The following is a 14,346-nucleotide window of genomic DNA, read 5'->3' on the forward strand; positions in this document are numbered from 1 at the left end:
GTGGGGGCTGCTGGTGAGAGGCTTTTGCTGCTGCTGCTGGCATAGTGGGGGTTGCTGGTGGGTGGCTTTTGCTGCTGCTGCTGGCATAGTGGGAGCTGCTGGTGAGAGGCTTTTGCTGCTGCTGCTGGCATAGTGGGGGTTGCTGGTGGGTGGCTTTTGCTGCTGCTGCTGGCATAGTGGGAGCTGCTGGCGAGTGGCTTTTGCTGCTGCTGCTGGCATAGTGGGGGCTGCTGGTGAGAGGCTTTTGCTGCTGCTGCTGGCATAGTGGGGGTTGCTGGTGGGTGGCTTTTGCTGCTGCTGCTGGCATAGTGGGAGCTGCTGGCGAGTGGCTTTTGCTGCTGCTGCTGGCATAGTGGGGGCTGCTGGTGAGAGGCTTTTGCTGCTGCTGCTGGCATAGTGGGGGTTGCTGGTGAGAGGCTTTTGCTGCTGCTGCTGGCATAGTGGGAGCTGCTGGCGAGTGGCTTTTGCTGCTGCTGGCATAGTGGGGGCTGCTGGTGAGAGGCTTTTGCTGCTGCTGCTGGCATAGTGGGGGTTGCTGGTGGGTGGCTTTTGCTGCTGCTGCTGCTGGCATAGTGGGGGCTGCTGGCGAGTGGCTTTTGCTGCTGCTGCTGGCATAGTGGGGGTTGCTGGTTGGTGGCTTTTGCTGCTGGTGGCATAGAGGGGGCTGCTGGTGCATGGTGGCTGCTGGAACAGGGGCTGCTGCTATTATTATAGTGGTGGTTGCTGCTGGCACAGGGGTTGCTTCTCCCACAGCCAGGGGTTGCTGCTGGAATGGGAGCTGCTAAATTTGTGCAGAGAGATGCATGAAAGTGCCTCACTCACCGTCCTTGCTGCACTGTGCCTCTCCATCCGCTTCTCCTCCTCAACCGGGACGCTATCTTCCACGCTGCTCTGTTGCCCCGTTCTGCCTCCCCTTTCGTTCCGTCCCATGGTAGATAAAGCAGGACTACAAGAAAATGGCTGTCGCTGTCCACCAGAGGCGTAGCTAGGGCTTCCAGCGCCCGGGGACAAAGACTATTAATGCGCCCTGTAAGGAGGTCAAAAAAGGGGCTTGGGCATGGTAATGGGTGGGGCCAAATATACATGACCTTAGCAGTGGTGTAAAAGGTCTGGCAGGGAAGTTTGAGCTCTGCCATAGTGTTTCCTCCCAAAATACATGTAATCTGACAGCATTTCACCAAAAATACATGTAATTTGGCAGAGGTTCCTCCAAAATACAGATATTTGGCAATGGTTCCCCCAAAATAGACACAATCTGGCAGCAGTGGTTCCCCCAACATACATATAATCTGTCAGCTGTTCCCCAAAATACACTTAATCTGGCAGCAGCGGTTCCCCAAAAATACAGTTAATCTGGCAGCAGTTTCCCCAAAATAGGTGCCCCCAGTATAGGTAACCAGGTCTATAGGTGTCCCCAGTGGTAGTAACCAGGTAAATAAATAAAACAAATACCCACAGGTCACAGCTGGGCGCCCCTAGGGACCCAGCGCCCGGGGGCACGTGTCCTACCCTGCCCACCCCTAGCTACACCCCTGTTGTCCACAAATATGGATGGCAGTGGCCATTTTCTTGTAGTCCTCCTTTAACTACAATGGGACGGAACGAAAGTGGGAGGCAGAGCGGGGCAACAGAGCAGCGCGGAGCTAGACAGAGAGCTGACACTGCGACACATGCCCAAAGCTGCCGCGACACATGTATGTGTCGCGGCACATGGGTTGGGAACCACTGCCCTACCATATAACCATACCAAATCGCAATTGCTCCTCTGGAACCTAGTTTTATTTATTTAGCTTGATTAACCACTTCACCACTGAGGGGTTTTACCCCCTGAGCACCAGAGCAATTTTCACCTTTCAGCGCTCCTTCCATTCATTCGTCTATAACTTTATCATTACTTATCGCAATTAAATGAACTATATCTTGTTTTTTCCGCCACCGATTAGGCTTTCTTTAGGTGGGACATTATGCCAAGAATTATTTTATTCTAAATGTGGTTTAATAGGAAAATAGGAAAAATGTGGGAAAAAAATTAATTATTTTTCAGTTTTCGGCCATTATAGTTTTTAAATAATGCATGCTACTGTAATTAAAACCCATGAAATGTATTTGCCCTTTTATCCCAGTTATAAAACCATTTAAATTATGTCCCTATCACAATGTTTGGCGCCACTATTTTATTTGGAAATAAAGGTGCATTTTTTTCAGTTTTACGTCCATCCTTAATTACAAGCCCATAGTTTATAAAGTAACAGTGTTATACCCTCTTGACATAAATATTTAAAAAGTTCAGTCCCAAAGGTAACTATTTATGTATTTTTTTTATTGTAAATTTTTAAAAAAATTTTTTTTAAAAAAAATGGGGAGTGTGGGAGGTAATGAGTTAATTTTTTGTGTAACAGTAATTTATTTCTATGTAAAAAATGCTTAGGGTGTAGTTTTACTATTTGGCCACAAGATGGCAACAGTAACTTTTTGTTTATTGCGACCTGCGAGCGTCCTTCCGGACGCTCGCAGGAAGTAGTAGGAGGCTGTAAGTGTTTGGTTTTTTTTCACAATGATCGCGCTGCCCATCGGACGCGCTGCCCATCGGAGAGCAGCGGATCATTGCGGGGCTTAGATCAACGAACGGGAATGGATTTTCCCGTTCATTGATCTCCGGGCGAGCGGGCGGCGGCGTGTTTACTAGCGGCGGGCGGCGTGTTTACGTGCGGGAGCGCGGGCAGCGGCGGGAGCGCAGAAAGTACGAATTTCTCCGTCCCTGGGGGTTAAAGGATGGAAAAAGGGACGGAGAAATTCGTACGGGTGGGGGTAAAGTGGTTAAAGGACAACTGAAGTGAGAAGAATATGGAGGCTGCCATATTTATTTCTTCTAAACAATACCGATTGCCTGGCAGCCCTGCTGGTCTATTTGGCTGCAGTAGTGTCTGAATCACACCAGAAACAAGCATGCAGCTAATCCTGTCAGATCTGACAATAATGTCAGAAACGCTTGATCTGCTGCATGCTTATTCAGGGTCTATGGCTGAAAGTAATAGAGGCAGAGGATCAGCAGGGTAGGCAAGCAACTGGTATTGCTTAACCCCCTTGCCGGTCCAATTCCTGCGGCAAGGGGGCAGCGCAGCATTTTTTTTTTTTTTTTTTTTAAATCATGTAGCTAGCCTAGCGCTAGCTACATGATAGCCGCTGAGCAGCAGCTTCCCCCCACCCACTCCGATCGCTTCCGGCGATCAGTGTAAGCAGGAAATCCCATTCAGAACGTGATTTCCTGCTGTGCTTACCCGGTCGCCATGGCGGCGAGGCGGGATGACGTCACCGTCGTCAGAGGGGATCCCGATCCACCCCTCAGCGCTGCCTGGCACTTATTGGCCAGGCTGCGCAGGGGGGGGGGGGGGGCGGCTCGGCGCGGTGGGTAGCGGCGAATTGGTGGGTAGCGGCGGTGATCGCGTACCACATGCAGCTAGCAAAAAGTGCTAGCTACGTGTAGGAAAAAAAAATAGCAAAAATTGGCCCAGGAGGGCCAGAGCAATCCTCCTGCGCGAGTTACCCCGAGCTCAGCTCGGGATAACCGGCAAGGAGGTTAAAGAAAACCTGTAACGACAAAAAATTCCCCTGGGTGGTACTCACCTCGGGTGGGGGAAGCCTCCAGATCCTATTAAGGCTTCCCCCATCCTCCTTTGTCCCACGGCGGTCTCGCTGTGCCCCTCCGAACAGCGGGATGTAAATATTTACCTTCCCGGCTCCAGCGCAGGTGCAGTATCTTCTCTCCGCTCGGAGATAGGCGGAAATAGCCGATCGCTGTCGGTCCGCTCTACTGCGCAGGCGCAAGTCTCCTGTGCCTGCGCAGTAGAGCGGACCCGACAGAGATAGGTTATTTCCACCTAGCTCCTTGCTGAGAGCCGCAACAGCGCCCCCACTGGAGCCAGGGAAGGTAAATATATCAAGCCTTGTCAGGCTTGTTAAGGGAGTATTGCAGGAGTCTTCGGGGAGCCAGCGCTGGATTGCCTGCAGCTACAGGAGAGGGGGAAGCCTCATTGGGACCCTGCGGCTTCCCCCTCCCGAGGTGAGTACCTCCCAGGGGACCTTTTGTTTGTTACAGAGTCTCTTTAAAAGGAAACACATATGGCAGCCTCCTTATCCCTCTCACTTCAGTTGTCCTTTAAAGGGAGTCTGAAGTGAAAATAAAAATAAAAAACCAGATACCTAAGGAGAGGGAAGGCTCTTTATCCTATAGAGCCTTCCCTTTCTTTTCCCGCTCCCCTCTTTCCCCTGCAGCCTCTCCCGCTAGCAGCCTATGTCCGAACGGTCGTAGACTGCTCTATTCTGCTTCTGCATGGTTACGGCAGTCTTCGGAAGCACTCGGGCTCCTGAAGACTGGCTGTTCCTTACCGCTCACGCGGGAGCGCCCTCTCTCGAGCACCCGTGCGTGCGCAGTACAGTCACCAGTTTTCAGGAGACCAAGTGCTGGACATTCAAACGGAGGAGCCTGCGTTAGAACGAGGACACTGGGAGGAGAACAGGAAGCCTCTATAGGACTCAGAGCCTGCCCTCTCCTTAGGTATCTGTTTTTTTTTTCTATACATTTCCCTTCAGACTTTATTTAAAGGGGCACTACAGCGAAAAACTGTAAAATGTAAAATATGTGCAAACATATACAAATATGAAGTACATTTTTTTCCAGAGTAAAATGAGCCATAAATTACTTTTCTCCTATGTTGCTGTCACTTACAGTAGGTGGTAGAAATCTGACAGAAGTGACAGGTTTTGGACTAGTCCATCTCTTCATGGTGGGATTCTCAGGGATTTATTTATTTTCAAAAGCACTTAGTGAATGACAGTTGCTCTGTCCAACTGCCAAAAAACTGTGTAGGGAGCAGGGAGGCTGGCCAGCATCATTGTTTAAAGAGACTCTGAAGCGAGAATAAATCTCGCTTCAGAGCTCATAGTTATTATTATTATTATTTTAGTATTTATATAGTGCCGACATATTACGCAGCGCTGTACAGTGTATCTTTATATCTTGTCACTAACTGTCCCTAACGGAGCTCACAATCTAATCCCTACCATTGCCATATGTCTATATTATATAGTGTAAGTACTGTAGTCTAGGGCCAATTTTAAGGGGAGCCAATTAACTTATCCGTATGTTTTTGGAATGTGGGAGGAAACCGGAGTGCCCAGAGGAAACCCACGCAGACACGGAGAGAACATACAAACTCTTTGCATATAGTGCCCTGGCTGGGATTCAGACCAGGGACCCAGCGCTGCAAGGCGAGAGAGCTAACCACTACGCCACCGTGCTGCCCATGTGTGCCCCTGCTAAACCGCCGCTATCCCGCGGCTAAACGAGGGTCCCTGACCCCCCGAAATCCCCTCCGAGCAGCGGGGATCTCTTCCGGATTGAGGCAGGGCTAACCGCCGCAGCCCTGCCCCACGCGCGTCTGTCAGCGCGTATCTCCGCCTCTACCCCCGCCCCTCTCAGTCTTTCTTTCCTCTCTTAGAGGCAGGGCTGCAGCCGTTAGCCCTGCTTTTAGGAGCAGCAAAATCTACGACCAATTTGGTAATTGATTTTGCGGGGGGGGGGGGGGGGGGGGGGGGGGTTGGGGGTGAAGGGACCCCCGTTTAGCTGCGGGATAGCGGCGTTTTAGCGCTAACTATGAGCTCTGAAGCGAGAATTATTCTCGCTTCAGTGTCTCTTTAAATCCTTTTTCGGGAATATCTTTGTAAAGAATAAAAGCCTTGCTGAGAATCCCCTATGAAGAGATGGACTAGTCCACAACCTGTCACTTCTGTCAGATTTCTACTACCTACTGTAAGTGACAGCATTATAGGAGAAAAGTAATTTATGACTCATTTTACTCTGGAAAAAAATGTTCTTCTTATTTGTATATGTTTGCACATACTTTAAATGTTACTGTTTTTCGCTGTAGTGCCCCTTTAAGTATCCCAGCAAGTTTTTTGGCATGGAATACCGTAACTTCAGACATAGAGCTGTACATAATGACGCAGTCCCCCCCCCCCCACTCCTTCCCCCACCCCGCTATATCTGCCCACTAGCAGATGACGATGATTCATTCAGTCTGGGGAGTGCCTCTCACTGACGGGAAAGTAGAAGAAATCATTTGCATAAAGCTTGAACAGAAACAGAAAGTAAATCCTTGGTAATGAGGACGCTGCTTACTCCATGTCACGGTACAGGTAAGCTCTGAGCCTCCGGATTGTACATTAATATTCCTTACCGACATTCTTAATTCACTCCCAGAGTCACTCCGCTGCTGTGCTGGGGGGCTTTACAAAACTTGAAGCAAAAGTTCTCTTTTGTAGAATGCTTTGTGGGATTGTCCTAACGCAGAGCTGGAATTCCTTCCCGGTGCCTCATCTTAAAGGGAACCTTAACTGAGAGGGATATGGATGTTTCTTTTTAACCACTTGAGGACCACTGGCTTACACCCCCCCTACTAGTGACCAGGGTATTTTTTTACAATTCAGGCTACTGTAGCTGTAACAGCTCGCTGCAGAGCCATACAACTTAGCACACAAATTAATTTTGCATCCTTTTCTCAGCGGACCCAGGATTTTCAAAGGGGGGGGGGGGGGGGGAGGGTGTTCCTGAAAGGTCTCCATGTAATAATGTAGGACATCATGCTGGGTACACACAGTGCAATTTCCCATCCAACCAACCCGACAACGGATCAATCAGGAGCAGTTTGGCTACAGATAATAATGAGGACAGCCAACATTGGTAATGAAGGGGAAAGTGAAGCATTCACACAGCAGGGTACAGGGCGGTGCTCATACCTGACTCTGTTACATTCCCTAAAGCTGCTCCATGCTCTGTACACACGCTGCTGCTACATCCAAAGTCAGGGCCGGGCCGAGGCATAGGCTGGAGAGGCTCCAGCCTCAGGGCACAGTGTAGGAGGGGGCGCACAATTCATTCAGCTGTTATTCCTAATTGTGTTTGAAGCAGAAAGAAATAAGAAAAGGGGATACATGACAGTGACTGCAAGCCAGATAACTAGAGATTAAGGTGTTGGGGGCCCTGTGGTGCCTCTTAGTCTAATAGCAATCAGTGTGTGACGGCTGGGGTGGAAGGGATGGAGGGGCGCACTTTGGTGTCTCAGCCTTGGGTGCTGGAGGACCTTGTCCCTGCTCAGTCCAAAGTCATCTGTAGCAGGGAAAGAAAGGGGGCAGTGCTGTGAGCTGCAGTATGCCTACAGATATTGTGGTGTCTCAGTGTATGCCTGTCCCCAGACACTGCACCAGCCCTGGTCTGAGGGGGGATTCTGGGCAGCTGTAATCCTCCCCTGCGTTTGCCTATATTTGTTGCCACCAACAACTTGGTGTTAGCTTTCTGTTGGTGGCATCTGATCACTGCTGTCACATTTTGTTTTGTTTTATTCATTTTAATGTTATAAATGCCTTTAATTTTAATTTATACTTCCCCTCCCTCCCTCTCCCCAAGATTCAATCCCTGCCGATCGTCTCTCATAGGCATCAGTCTATGAGAGCGATCGCTTTCTGTGAGTCTCCAGGGGACTGCCGAGTGACAGGGTTGTCCCCAGTACAGCACTGCGGTAGATCGCATCGCTGTACAAAATAAATAAACAGCCATTTCTTCCCCTAACAACCTGCCAGCAACGATCGCTGCTGGCAGGCTGTTTACAGAGCGGAGCTTCGTTACATAAGCAGGGATGCGCGTGTGATTCCCGCTAATATGCAGCTACAGGACTTGATGCCAATCAGCATCAGGCGGTTCTGTAGCTGCCACCCTCCCGCTGCCAATCGGAGTTAGGTGGTCAGGAGGGGGTTAAACAATACCAGTTGTCTGGCAGTCCTGCTGATCTCTTGGGCTGCAGTAGTGGCTGAATCACACCCTGAAACAAGCATGCAGCTAATCCAGTCTGACTTCAGTCAGAGCACCTGATCTGCATGCTTGTTGAGGGGCTGTGGCTGAAAGTATTAGAGACACAGGATCAGCAGGAGAGTCAGGCAACAGGTATTATTTTAAAAGGAAAAATCCATATCCTTCTCAGTTTAGGTTCCCTTTAAAGAGGCCCTGTAGTGACGTATAGTAGAATGTAGAACTGTAGATTATTCAGGATACCCACTTTTGTGTATCCTGGTTTCAGCATCATAAACACTTCCTATGTATTGCTGTGAATTGGTATGTAGCCCCGCCCTCCCAGTGATGTCACAGCCTAGGCTGTTTAGATATGCGGAATTCTCATTCCAGAGCATTCTGGGAGACCAGGTGTTGTTCCTACTGGCTTCGCAAAACACAGAGCATACAAACAGTCTGTAGAGATACACCTACCAGCAGTAAAGATGTCAACACTTGTGATAAATTTCAGAATGTAAATCAGGGAGAGGAAAGATTTTACAATGGGAAAACACTAACCAAATTATTTATAAATTAATAACCTTATCGCTGACATGCCTGGTGCCTAATCTTAACCCTGAAATGTCTGGTGCCTAACCCTGGCCTGCCATATGTCTAACCTTAACCATGACCTGCCAATTGCCTAACCTTAACCCTGACCTGCCTACTGTCTAACCTTAACCCTGACACGCCTGGTGCAAAATCTTAACCGACATGCCTAGTTCCTAACCTTAACCCTGACAAGCCTAGTTCCTAACCTTAACTCTGACATTCCTGGTGCCTAACCTTAACCCTGACCTGTCTACTGTCTAACTTTGACCATGACCTGCCAATTACCTAACCTTAAAGGACCACTGTCGGGAAAATCATAAAATGTTAAATATATATAAATATATACATATAAGAAGTATGTTTCTTCCAGAGTAAAATGAGCCATAAATTACTTTTCTCTAATGTTGCTGTCACTTACAGTAAGTAGTAGAAATATGACAAAACCGGGTCTTGGACTAGTCCATCTCCTCATGGGCGATTCTCAAGGTTTTCTTTATTTTCAAAAACACTTAATGAATGGCAGTTGCTGCATGGTGAGCAGGGAGGCTAGCCAAGTTGGCCAACATCTTTGTATAAATCTTTTTCGGGGAGTGTCTGTATAAAGAATAAAGGCCATGCTGAGAATAACCTATGGAGAGATGGAGTAGCCCAAAACCTGTCAGTTCTGTCAGATTTCTATTACCTACTGCAAGTGACAGCAACATAGGAGAGAAGTTATTTATGGCTCATTTTACTCTGGAAGCAATGTACTTCTTCTTCGGATGTGTTTACATACATTTTAAATTTTAAGATTTTCGCGTCAGTGGTCCTTTAACCCTTAAATGCCTGGTGCCTACACTCAGGGCAGCCATCAGGGGGGGACAACTGACACTAGAGTGAGGGGCCCAGGGCTCCTCCCCTCCAACACGCTGGCAGGGCCGTGCAGAGGATTCTCAAGGGGGGGTGCTCAAATTTGAAAAAGGGGCCCTAATCGATAAATCGTGCTAAATTGTGTATGTAATACCCCTTCTCCAGAAAGCACTAGGCAGTCTTAACCCCCCCCCCCACCACCACACACACACACACACAGTACACACACACACACACACACACACACACACACACACACACACACACAGTACATACACACACACACACACACACACACACACACACACACACACACACACACACACACAGTACATACACACACACACATACACACACACACACACACACACACACACACACACACACATACACACACACACACACACACACACACACACACACACACACACACAGTACATACACACACACACACACAGTACATACACACACACACACACACACACACACACACCTTTATAGAAGTATCAGGCAGACTTTCCATGTGTCTTCTTCCAACCAACTTCTTTAGTGCCACCACCCTCAAATCATCAGTCATAGGTGCGCACTATTAGAGTGGGAACAGTGGAGCCTGATGTAGGCATGGATTCACCTTTCATTACTGAGATCTCTGTCCCTCTAGATCAGCACCCAAGCTTCTTTTCAGGCAAAGAAGCAGTGGTTGCCAATATGCAGTGGTTGCTAAGCATTAGTAGATGCAAAACTGCAGTAAGTGCCAAGGTGCAGCGGGTGCCCAGATGCAGTGGGTGGTAAGACGCAAAGGTCCAGTTTGTGCTAAGTTGCAGTGGGTGCCGATGTGCCAAAGTACAGTCCGTGTCAAGCTGCTGTGGATACCAAGGTCCAGTTTGTATTGGGTGTTTATTTGCAGTGGGTGCTATGCAGTAGTTGGTGCTGAATGAGTAGCAGAAGGCGATAAACAATAGTGGGTGCCATGTGAGTGCTAATTGGTACAGGGAGCCATGTGAGTGTTGGACATGAGTGAGTAGGGAGTGCCGTGTGTGGTCTGGATGTGTACCATGGGAGAGTACTGAGTCTCATATGGGTTCGGACCAAGGATGGGTACTGGGTGCTATTTGAGTGCTGGCCATGGATGGGTACTAGGTGCATATAATGGCTTTGGAACTTTGTGCTGTGTGAGTACTGTGCCATGTGGGTGTTGATTATGGGGGTTATAGGGTGTCATGTGGGTCTTAGGTGCAAATACTGAGTGCCAAGTGGGTACTGGGAGCGAGTACATGGTAACATCTGGGTAATGGGTGCTGGTTAGTGGGGTATTTGTTGTCATGTGAGTGCTAAATGCAGAAGCTGGGTGCCATGTGGGTTCTGGGTGCTGGCACAGGGTGTCATGTGCATTCTGGCTGTATGGGTTGGTGTCAAGCATCATGTAGGTGTTGATTGCAGTTACTCAAGCCCTTGTGAGTTCTGGGTGCAAGTACTAGATGTCATATTGTGAGTGTTTGGTGTGGGTGCTGGGCAGTGGGCACCAAGTGGAGGCTTAGTGCAACTGGAACTACTGCAGATGAAACATGTGGGTGTTGGGTGCAGGTACATTGGTGCGAATACTTGGTGCCATGCCTGCACTGGGTGCTAGCTATGGGTGGGCATTGTGTGTCATGTGGATTCTGAGTGCAGGTACTTTGGGTGCTAGTACTGGTTTATGTGAGTTCAGATAATGTGCAAGTACTGTGCCAAGCGGGTGTGAGTACTGGGTGCCAGCTATAGGGTGAATGATGCAAGTACTAAGTGCCATATGGAGGTCGGATATAAGTATTGGGTGAAAGTTGCTTGGTGCAAGTACTGGGTGCTTGCTATAGTGGGGGTTACTGGTTGAGTGTAATGTGGGTGCTGAATATTGGTGGGATTGTGGTGGGTGCAGGGAGTGGGAGGTCACTGTGTGTACTGCTATGAATGGCATAGTTGCTGCTAGGGGAGGTAGAGGTCAGTGTGGTTGCTGGGGGAGGTAGAGGTCAGTGTGGTTGCTGGGGGAGGTAGAGGTCAGTGTGGGTGCTGGTGGAAGGGTAGGTCACTGTGGGTTCTGTGGAAGGGAGAGGTCAGTATGAGTGCTGGAGGAAGGGAAGGTCACTGTGGGTGCTGGGAGAGGTCATTGTAGTTATTGGAGGAGGGAGTAGTTGTGGATGCTGTGTGTTGGGAGAGATCAGTGTGGGCGCTGCTTTTAGGATGGGAGGTTCCTGTAAGTGCTGCAGGGGACAGGAGGGTAGCCTCTGGGGGAGGGAAAGATCACTGTGGGTGCTGGGGGAAGGATAGGTCAGTGTGGGTGCTGGGGTAGGCAGGATCACTGCTATATTTGGGGAAGGAGAGGTGATTGTGGGTGGTAGGTGAAGGGAGAGGTCACTGTGGGAGGGAGAGGTCACTGTGGGTGCTGGTGGAGGGAGAGGTCACTGTGTGAGCTGGTGGAGGGAGAGGTCACTGTGGGTGCTAGATGGAGGGAGAGGTCACTGTGGGAGGGAGAGGTCACTGTGGGTGCTGGTGGAGGGAGAGGTCACTGTGGGTGCTAGGTGCAGGGAGAGGTCACTGTGGGTGCTGGGGGAGGGAGAGGTCACTGTGGGTGCTAGGTGCAGGGAGAGGTCACTGTATGTGCTAGGTGGATGGAGAGGTCACTGTGGGAGGGAGAGGTCACTGTGGGAGGGAGAGGTCACTGTGGGTGCTAGGTGGAGGGAGAGGTCACTGTGGGTGCTGGGGAGGGAGAAGTCACTGTGGGTGCTAGGTGGATGGAGAGGTCCCTGTGGGTGAGGGAGAAGTCACTATGGGTGCTGGGGGAGGTAGAGGTCAGTATGGATCCTAGGTGGAGGGTGAGGTCAGTATGCCACACTAGGATTCCTATCCAGGCCTCTTCACCTGAAAGTGCCCCAGGCGGAGGCGGAGCTTCTCGCGGGTGGGCGGGGCTTACTGCGGTAGGGGCGGGGCTTATTTTGCGCGATCAGAGGGGCCTTTTTGCTGATTTTAAAAAGGGGGTGGTGCCTGGGCACCCAGAGCACCCCCCTCTGCACGTGCCTGCACGCTGGTATTAAAAAGGACCCACAAGGCGAGAACGTCATAAAAAAATAAATACCTTTTAATGTTAATGATGCTGCTGGGAGGTGGTCTGTGCTTTAATTTAGGTTGTGGCTGCCTCTGAATGGCCGCTAAACACTGTTCCAGGCCCCAAACCCTCCCATGTTAAGATGGCTGACTCGGATACAGTATTTCCCCATTGTTTCCCGCACCTGCGCAGTTTGCTATACAGACGTCCAAGAGCGCTCTGCGCAGGCGCATTATGTAGTTGTGACATCACAACTACGTAGTGCACCTGCGCAGATCGCTTCCTCCCAGCTGCGTGAATGCATACAAGGATATGCTTCGCCAAGCAGCGCCTGCGCAGGAAAGCCATGACCACCCCAACCTGGAAGTAAGTTTGGAGAGTCGCTACTGAGTAACAGAGGGGCAAGAAGTTTTAAATCAGGATGATACCATTCATTGGCTAACTAAAAATGAATAAGAATAAGCAAGCTTTCGGCCTTGCAGCCTTCGTCGGGCTTATATCCTGTTAGTTTGCAAGCTGGTGGTACAGACAGCTTATATACATGCAACATCAAAAGGGAAAACAGATATTTTTTTGAGGCTGCTGAAGATGCCTTAATTCAAACAGACCATCTGAATGGGGTTAGAGGTTATTAGCTAAGATAAGGATCCTTGTTTACGCCATGCTCACAGACCTGGGATTAGGAATGACCCAGAGGTATTGTAAATTCTTAGTTCACAAGTTCAGCTAGAATGGCAGAGAAAGTTTAAATATCATCAGTCTCATACCAATATAAAAAATTGTTGTCCTTATTCAAACCGTTCTGCACAGCTTTGAACCAATTTATAAATTTTGTTTCTGCTATTAATCGGTCATTTGACGTTTTGAAGCCACCCTTCAGGGCAGTGACACGAAGATCATCCATGCTGTGTCCGTTGGACCGAAAGTGTGTAGCAACTGGGAGTCCAGATTTGGTATCATTAATAGTGTGCCTGTGTCCATTCATACGTCTGCGCAGAGTTTGTCCAGTTTCTCCCACGTACAGAACATTGGGGCATTTAGCACACATGATCAGATATACCAGATTGGTGGAACCACAGGAAAATGTACCTTGTACTCTGTACTCCTGTTGTGAACCTGGTATCGTTACCCTGTCAGTGGAGTAAATGTGTCTGCAGGTCCCACATATTTTAAGAAAGCAAACTTTTGTTTTTCTTAACATCTTAGTAAGGGGTTTTTTAGGACCATTGTAGTTCCTTACACACTCCAATGAGTTCTGGGTCACCATGAGCTTGCTGGTTAGTCTGTATCTCTCGGTGTTACAAGCCCTACTGCAAAGAGCCAAATTAATCTATGCTATGCACTGATGAGGATCAAACCATCCAAAACAGTCTGTATGCATGTTGGATTATTATGGCTCTGTACAAATTGGTAAGCTGACACATCATTGCATTCCAGCGGTTCTGGAGGTGTGTTTAGCTTCTAAGGGTACAATGGTTAATTTGCATATATTCAGCAGTGTTGCTCTGGGAGACATCTCAAGCTCACTCCAACCTGAATTATCGCAAATTCTTTCTGTTTTAAGAAAGCAAACTTTTGTTTTTTTTTATATTTTTTGTCGGCAGGGTGATGTTCCGTTTTGTTGAGGCCTATTCAAAGAACTCCTGACAATCATCTGTTTTAGATTGTGTGGTTGCCGATATGACAAGACTGGAGGTTTAGGGAATATCTTTCTCAGTCTGTGATCCTTGTGTAAAATGGGATGAAGTTCCTTAGCAATCCTCCTTAAGATTTCCAGGTGTGGGTTGTAGGTGACAACCAAAGGGACACGTTCCTCTTTCTGGTTTTGCTTATATTTCAGGAGTTCAGTCCTGGGGATGATGCTGGCTTTCCTGATTTGGGCCTCAGCCATAGGAGGACTGTAACCTTGTTTAATGAAAGTGTTCTTAAGGCGATCCAGGTTCTTGTCTCTGTCCATCATGTCAGAACAAATCTGGTTGTACCTTAT

General features: G+C 48.8%; 1 protein-coding gene across 1 annotated transcript in view; it reads left to right on the forward strand.

Moving 5' to 3' along the window:
* Window positions 1-6,123: 6,123 nt before the first annotated feature.
* Window positions 6,124-14,346, forward strand: part of LOC137560920 (protein mono-ADP-ribosyltransferase TIPARP-like) — a 42,113-nt gene continuing 33,890 nt past the window's right edge. Inside the window, exon 1 of the mRNA XM_068272093.1 lies at window positions 6,124-6,195. The gene's annotated coding sequence lies outside the window, so the exon portion shown is untranslated. The remainder of the gene's footprint in view (window positions 6,196-14,346) is intronic.

This window comes from Hyperolius riggenbachi, chromosome 3 (genome assembly GCF_040937935.1).
Source record: "Hyperolius riggenbachi isolate aHypRig1 chromosome 3, aHypRig1.pri, whole genome shotgun sequence".
NCBI classification, from domain to species: domain Eukaryota; kingdom Metazoa; phylum Chordata; class Amphibia; order Anura; family Hyperoliidae; genus Hyperolius; species Hyperolius riggenbachi.